We start from the raw sequence: 7889 nt of genomic DNA, 5'->3' as shown, positions 1-7889 counted from the left end.
CAGAGCTGGACCTACCAGGCATGGCCCAGGAATGGGGGATGGAGGAAGGGGCAAGCTTCCTGTTTGGGGGCATGGGATGCTCGGGCCGGAGCCCGGAGGAGGGGGGGGTGGTGGATTTGAGTGGGGGGCACAAGGCACAGAGTGTGGGTGTGCAGGAAATTGGTGTTGTTTCTAGGGGAGAAGGGATGGTGGCCGACGGAGGAGCGTCAGGAGTGGAGGAGGCGTCCCCGTCGGTCGGGGGTATAGGGTGAGTTTCGTTGGGTATTTAATGTGGGTATGTGTTTTGGTTTGTAGGTGGGAAGGGGAGGGAAGACGAGTTTTTGGTTTGGGGTTTTAGTGTTTGTGTTGAAGTTAAAAATGCCTAGTTATGATTTTTGATTGATACATGTTTTGTAATGAAAGGCATTGAAACGTAATAAATATATTTGTAAAAAAAAAAAAAAAAAAAAAAAATCTGTTCTTATCAGTTTAATATCTGATATGTCCCCCATCGGGGGACTACATATTAAATGGATTTTTCGAACAGGGAGTCGGAAATGGGGCTTGCTCCATCCGCTCCACGCATCGACCCCGGTATTGCAGTACCCTCCGGGAACGGTGGCAAACACTTCTCTCTCATTGTCAAGGAAAAAGAAATACACAAAGCTATGTAAAACAGCTAGCAGAAGAAGAGAAGGAATGAAAAAAGAAGAATCATCCAAACTGAAACAAGGGCGAAGCCCCCTTCATGGGGGGTCCCCCCGTTTTCCCCGCCATTTTACTTTAAAAAAAAAAAAAAAAAAAAAAAAAAAAACATTGGCCAGGATTGTGTGTGTGTGTGTGTGTGTCTGTGTGTCTGTGTGTGTCTATGTCGTGTGTTGTGTGTGGTGTGTGTGTCTGTGGTGTGTGTCTGTGTGTGTGTGTGTGTGTGTCTCTGTGTGTGTGTGTGTGTGTGTGTGTCTGTGTGGTGTGTGTCCTCTGTCGTGTGTGTGTGGTGTGTGTGTGTGTGTGTGGTGTGTGTCTCTGTGTGTGTGTGTGTGTGTGTCTCTGTGTGGTGGTGTCTGTCTGTCCTGTCTCTGTTTTTGACCCCCCCAAAAAATACAATCACTTCACCAGGATTGTCTGTCTGTCTGTCTGTCTGTCTGTCTGTCTGTCTGTCTGTCTGTCTGTCTTGTTTTTGACCCCCCCCCAAAAAATACAATCACTTCACCAGGATTGTCGTCTGTCTGTCTGTCTGTCTGTCTGTCTAGTACTGTCTGTCTGTCTGTCTTGGCTGTCTGTCTGTCTCTGTTTTTGACCCCCCCCCAAAAAATACAATCACATTCACCAGGATTGTTGTCGTCTCTGTCTGTCTGTCTGTCTGTCTGGCTGTCTGTCTGTCTGTCTGTCTGTCCTGTCTGTCCTGCCGTCTGTCCTGTGTTTTTTGACCCCCCCAAAAAATACAATCACTTCAACCAGGATTGTCTGTCTGTCTGTGAATTTTTATACCCACAGCCCTCAACTTGGGAAGAGTGGGTTTCGGGAACCACCCGCGGGCACCCGGCCTAGAGTGCACAGTGTGTGTCTCGGGCCCCGACCTCTGACTTCCTACGACTCTGGTTTCTCTTCATTACGCACAAGCCTTTCGCCTTTTACTAAAGACTTCCGTGGAGAGGAACACTTACGAGTTCAACATATTTTGGGAAGGGCTTTGCTTCTGGCAGAGCCCGGTATCTTTGTTTCAAGAGAAATTGACAGAGATGAACGCCGAGACTTTTTGCTCGGAGCCGCGTTTGACTTGAAGCCGGCTGACCGACCGACCGACCGGCGTATTTTTTCACTCAAAGTAGTCGCTCGGGCAATTGAGTTCAAGCCCGACGACGACTGACGTGTTTTTCCCTTCCGGGCCTTTGAACAACTAGTCGCACTAGGCTTAAAGAGCTAGTGACTTAAAGACGCATTAGCGACTTGTTAAAAAAAACACCCGCCTGTCACCAGGGAAGCGTCGGGTGGGGAGGAGACAACTTTTGCCAAACCGCTGAGGTCTGCCGAGACCCCCGGGGGCCCGGCGGGTGCAGGGGTCAATTTGTGGGTTATCGCTTCTCCTGGCCTTTTGGCTCAGATCAAGCTTGGTACCGAGGTGCCCCAAAGCCCGCTGAGCCAGAAGGTCGAAGGAAGGCAGGAGGGAGGAAAATTTTGTTGTTTTTGTTTATAGGAATCGGATTTTCCGATGTCCTTTTTCCCTTTGGCTTCTTTTTAAGAGAGCTTTTTTCTTGACGTCATGGAGAGAAGTACACAGAACAGGACGGTTCCGGGAGTCGGATTGGCAAACACGGTCAGATTTGCCTGGAAAGACAAGGAGGTTGAGCAATTCGGGAGAGAACATTTGCAAGAACCATCCTGATGGGAAGCCTAAAATTGATGGTAAAAGATGTCCTCTGCCTCCAGGGTAACCCGATGGAGAGGGCATACGATGTGACCTGCTACACGGAGGAAAAACATGATGAAATCATGAAGAAAGTGAAGGCAGTGGAAGGAGAAAGGCCTATGTGCCATTATGAAGTTACGAGCCTGGCGAGGAACAGCTTCAGGGTTGTAACAGTAACTATGTATAACCCGCATGTCAAGGACGAAGAGGTGAGGGCCTTTCTAGGGCGGTATATGGACAAGGTCTCCTCAGCAAGGCTCCTCAGGGACTCCCTGGGGTTTTGGAATGGGAGAAGAGGGTTCCAGGCCCTACTCAGGGAGGACCCAAAGGGACAGGGTGGCTACCTCCATCCTCCCGCTATGTTCTCCCTGGGGGCTGACAGGGGGACGTTGTTTTACGCACGTCAGCCCCCATTTTGCAGGCGTTGTATGGCCTACGGTCATATCCTCGCCTCGTGCAGCACAAAAAAGTGCAGAATTTGTGGATCTGCGGAGCACGAGGCGAGGGACTGCGACGAGCCTAAGGCGTGCCACGGGTGTGGCTCGTCAGCACACCTGTGGCGGGAGTGCCCGGCTCGTCAGAGGTCATACGCGTCTGCAGCTGGGGGGGAGCAGGAGCGGGGGATGGGGAAGAAGAGGGGAAGGAAGGACATCACAGGAAAAGGACAAGAGACAAGAACGGAAAGAAGAGGAGCAAGGAGCGACAGCAGGAGGGCAAGGGAAAAAAGACACGGGAGCAGAAGGGAAGGAATCGAAAGGAAGAAAGGGAGTGGAGGAGCGAGAGACAGTGACAATGGAGGGAGAGGTGATGGAGGGGGTGCCGGTGGCGGGGGAGGAGGAGGAGGAGGGAAGGGGCGTGAGGGAGTGGGGGGACAGCATGTCGAGCGCCCTCGTGGAAGAGATGAGAGGAATGGTGGAGGAGTTGGCAGGGAAGGGGGTGTCTCCCCTTTACCTCCAACTCCTAGGAAGAAAGTTAAGAAGAGGGGGTGCTCGACTGGCAGTGAAAGGGAGGGGGGGGTGGAGGGGGTTGCCAAGCGAGGGATGGGGGAGGGAAAGGTGTCCTTGACCTTGCTGGACTCCTTAGCCCCTCCGTGTTGGGTGGAGGGGGACCCCCAGGGCGTGGCCCAGTGTCGGGTGTCTGGGGGGGGATCTCAACTCCTCTTTGAGGAGATGGGGTCCCCTACTCTAAACCTGGACTCTTACAGGGAGAGAGGAATGGAGGGTGGTGGTGAGGAACCCAGGGTGCAGAGCACACCGAGGCCAAACACCATACCTGCATCCTGGGTTGGAGAGATGGAGGAGGACGGGGGGACGTCAGGAGAGGAGAAGACGTCCCCGCCGGATGAGAAGGAGCAGGGGAGCATCAGGTGAGCCTCCTGTTTTTTTGTGATTGTTTTGGTATTTTTTTGGAAAAGTAATGGTTTTTGTTTTTGTTTTTGGTTATAATAGAACCTTATGTTGAATTTGTTTAGTTTAAATGTAAGGGGTTTAAGGGATTATGTTAAAAGGAGGGCGGCTTTTAGTTTTTTAGAGGGGGTGGGTTTTGATGTTTGTTTTTTACAGGAGGTTCACCTAAGGGATGGAGGGGATGTCGTGAGGTTTAGTAGGGAGTGGGATAAGGGGGAGTCAATTTGGGGTATAGGTGGGGTTCACTCTACGGGGGTGGGGATTTTGTTTGGGAATAGGGAGGTTAGAGTAGAGAGTACTTTTGTTGTAATGCAGGGGAGGGTGTTGGGGGTGGATGTCACTTTTAGGGATAGTAGGTATAGGTTAGTGGTGGTGTATGGGCCACAGGTGGCGGCAGACAGGAGGGAGATGGTGGACTGTCTGGCGCCCCTGTGTGTCACAAATAGGCACTTGGTGATAGGAGGGGATTTTAACATAGATTTAGGGTTAGCGGGGGATAGTAGTGCAGGCGCCATCACCGGGCTAATGGCTTGCCATGGCCTGGTTGATGGAGGCCTGCACACTACTCCGACAATGGCTGGTCCCACATGGCGCAACTCTCGGGGGTTGCGCGGAGGCTCGATTACATTTTTCTATCTAGGTCTTTGGGTCAGTTGTCTGGGCGGCTGTTGCCTGTGTTCTTCTCGGATCACGACGGGGTGCTCCTGCAGGTGGGGCCACCAGTCTGCCTCTTCGGTAGGGGGTACTGGAAATTAGATCGGGATGTGCTGGAGGAGCAAGCTTTCGTTGACGCCTTTTTTGGTTTCTTTCGGGGGCTTGAAGGCCTCCGGTCCATGTGCGAGGGGGTGTTAGAGTGGTGGGATTTAGTTAAGGTAAGGATTAGGGCTTTTATAATAGGATATTGTAAGAGGAAAAAAGGGAGGAAAGGAGGGAGGTGGATCGTATCCAAAGGTTGATTGAACTAGAGTACGAGGCAGGCAACCTCGGCGCGTCAATTGACTGGGAGAGATCCACAGCCCTGAAGGCGCAGCTCAGGGAGCTGCAGGAGCGGAAGGCTCGAGCTTTCCTGGAGCGTGCGCATAATGGCTTTCTAGAACATAATGAGAATTGTTCCGCTATGTTCTTTAAGTCGGTTAGGGGCAGACAGAGTAGGAAGATAATGCATGGGTGAGGAAAGAAGATGGTAGCATAGTTAGAAAACCGGAGGAAATGGTCAGGGTAACAACTGATCATTTCCGAGGTTTATTTAAAGAGAGGGTAATAGATGTAGAGCAGGGAAATGTGTTTTTAGAACACTTGTCCCGGCGATTGCCGGAGGACATTAGAGATGTGATGGAGGCTCAGATCTCCCTCGAGGAGGTTGAGAGCGCTCTCAGGAGGATGGGAAAAGGGAAGGTGCCTGGGATGGATGGGCTGCCGGCCGAGTTTTACCTCAAGTTTTGGGGTATACTTGGACCAGTGGTCCTCGAAGTCTTGAAGGCCATCCTTGAGACGGGGGTCCCGGGGGGATCAATGGCTGTCGGTGTGCTGTCACTTCTTTATAAGAAGGGGGAAGCAACCGACCTGGGCAACTGGCGGCCGTTGACCATGCTGTGCGTAGATTACAAGCTACTTGCAAAGGTTTTAGCAGACCGGTTGCGCACAGCCCTTCCCTACGTCGTCCATGAGGATCAGACGTGCGGGGTAGAGGGTCGCTCGATCATATGGAACCTACAGTTGATCAGGGACTCCATCGCTTGGGTAGAAGATAGGGGCTGCCTTTAATGTAGCAGCGCTGATCAGGCGAAAGCCTTTGATCGCGTGAATAGATCCTTTCTATTCAGGGTGTTAGGTAGATTAGGATTTGGGGAGAAGTTTATAGGATGGATCCGTACATTATATGTCGGAGCGGGGTGCCGAGTTAGCGTAACAGTCACTTAGGTGACGTTTTTTGACCTCTCGTCTGGGGTCAGGCAGGGATGCCCGCTCTCGGCTCTCCTCTTCGTTCTGTACATGGAGCCTCTGGGGGCTGCCATTAGGGCAGACACAGGGGTGGAGGGCTTGCTGATCCCTGGAAGTGCGGTCTCCGTGTCAAGTTGACACAGTACGCCGACGACACATCCTTGCTGCTTTGCAAGACTCGTGCCTGACAAGGTCCCTTGACATTATTGGGGACTTCACCCGAGCGTCGGGGGCGGTTCTTAACCACGCGAAGTCTTCCGTTAAGTTTTTCGGAGATGGGTGGTAGGACGGATGTGCCCGGAGGGTTATCTCTCTGTAACGGGGCCCTGAGGATACTCGGGGTCCATTTTGAGACCTCCGGCTCAGCGACGCTGAACTGGAACATGGGCATCGCAGTGGTACAGAAGAAGCTAGCGATGTGGAGGGCTAGGTCTTGTCCTTTTTAGGCAAGGTCCTGGTTCTCAAGGTGGATGTATTGCCATCTCTATTGTACTTGGCGTACATCTACTCCATTGCCGGCTTGTTTGAGGAGGCATCTAGTGAGGCTGGTGTTTCAGTTCATGTGGGGTGGCAGGTACGAGTGGGTCGCCAGGGCACGCATGATCTGTCCCATCGGGGAGGGAGGTAGGGGGGTACCACATCTCCCCCTCAAGCTGGACGCATTTTTGTTTTCGTTTCTGTTGACGGAGCTTGCTCAGCCAGTACTACACCCGTCCGGTTACCTCCTGCGGTGTTCTTCTCGTATCAGGCGAGAAGCGTAATGGTGTGGTCTAACACGGGTCCTCGGGCGGAACAGCTGCCGTGGCACTTTGGCCATGCGGCCAAGTGGCTGCGTGCGCACCCTAGAGGTTGAAGTCGCCCGAGTAGGTTTAGATCACAGGCACCTGTACAGGAGGTCAGACGGGCAGTAAGTCCGGCACCTGTAGTGGGCATCCCGGCGGTGGTCTGGGAGGGAGTGCAGGCGCGGGTCTAGACAACAGGCTCAAGGACCTGAATTGGTTGAGCCTCCACAAGTGTTTGCCGGTACTCTCCACCATGTTACCGGCATAGCTTGGCCGATCCCCCACCTGCCCAAGACCTTCTGTGGCAGGGAGGAACTGTGCGTCATGTCTTTTGGGACTGTGCCATTGCCGGAGTAGTATGGGCAAAGGCACGGGTGTTGTTAGGAAGGGTAAGAGGGGATTTGTATTGACGTGGGCTAGGCTAGAGAGAGGTGTAGGGAGAGCGAGGGGACGATAGGGATAGGTTTCTGCTCTGGCTTCTCATGAGCCTCTTTAAGCGGGGGCTGTGGGAAGCCAGGCAGAACATGGTTAAGACAGGAGAGATTGTGGGGTGGAAGGCATAGTGAGAGGGTGGAAGGAGATCTGAGAGGAGAGGGAAGAGGGAGGAGACGAAGTGGGGGCAGCACGCTGCCCGGAGAGATGGAAGGGGGGATTAGGGCTGGGGTTATTTTAGATTAGGGACGGGGAGATAGGGAAAGTTAGTGCGTAGGATGACGGGGAGGGACGATGCTCCCCTGAGTTTTGTTTTGGGGTATTTGTTTTGTTTTATAAATTAAATAACAGTATTTGAGTTTGAAAGAAATATATGATTTTGTAAGAATGAATGGTATTGAATGTAATAAATTATTTTTCTAAAAAAAAAAAATCTGTTCTTATCAGTTTAATATCTGATATGTCCCCCATCGGGGACTACATATTAAATGGATTTTCGAACAGGGAGTCGGAAATGGGGCTTGCTCCATCCGCTCCACGCATCGACCCGGTATTGCAGTACCTCCGGAACGGTGCAAACTTCTCTCTCATTGTCAAGGAAAAAGAAATACACAAAGCTATGTAAAACAGCTAGCAGAAGAAGAGAAGGAATGAAAAAAGAAGACATCCAAACTGAAACAAGGGCGAAGCCCCCTTCATGGGGTCCCCCGTTTTCCCGCCATTTTACTTTAAAAAAAAAAAAAAAAAAAAAAAAAAACATTGGCCAGGATTGTGGGTGTGTGTGTGTGTGTGTTCTGTGTGTCTCTGTCTGTGTGTGTGTGTGTGTGTGTGTGTGTGTGTGTGTCTGTGTGTCTGTGTGTGTGTCTGTGTGTGTGTGTGTGTGTGTGTCTGTGTGTTGTGTGTCTCTGTGTGTGTGTGTGTCTGTGTGTGTGTGTGGTCTCT

General features: G+C 51.8%; 2 non-coding genes and 1 pseudogene across 2 annotated transcripts; all 3 read left to right on the top strand.

Annotated features, from left to right (window-relative positions):
• The first annotated feature begins 419 nt into the window (after window positions 1–419).
• On the top strand, window positions 420–608 carry LOC115188333 (U2 spliceosomal RNA). Its single transcript, XR_003876381.1, has one exon. It is a non-coding gene; the product is annotated as a U2 spliceosomal RNA (small nuclear RNA).
• Window positions 609–1569: 961 nt separating this feature from the next.
• Window positions 1570–1686, top strand: LOC115188347 (U5 spliceosomal RNA). The gene has a single exon (XR_003876393.1). It is a non-coding gene; the product is annotated as a U5 spliceosomal RNA (small nuclear RNA).
• Window positions 1687–7357: 5671 nt separating this feature from the next.
• LOC115188332 (uncharacterized) lies at window positions 7358–7530 on the top strand (annotated as a pseudogene).
• The last annotated feature ends 359 nt before the right edge of the window (window positions 7531–7889 follow it).

This window comes from Salmo trutta, unplaced genomic scaffold (genome assembly GCF_901001165.1).
Source record: "Salmo trutta unplaced genomic scaffold, fSalTru1.1, whole genome shotgun sequence".
Taxonomy (NCBI): domain Eukaryota; kingdom Metazoa; phylum Chordata; class Actinopteri; order Salmoniformes; family Salmonidae; genus Salmo; species Salmo trutta.
This window is presented reverse-complemented; position numbering and strand designations above follow the sequence as displayed.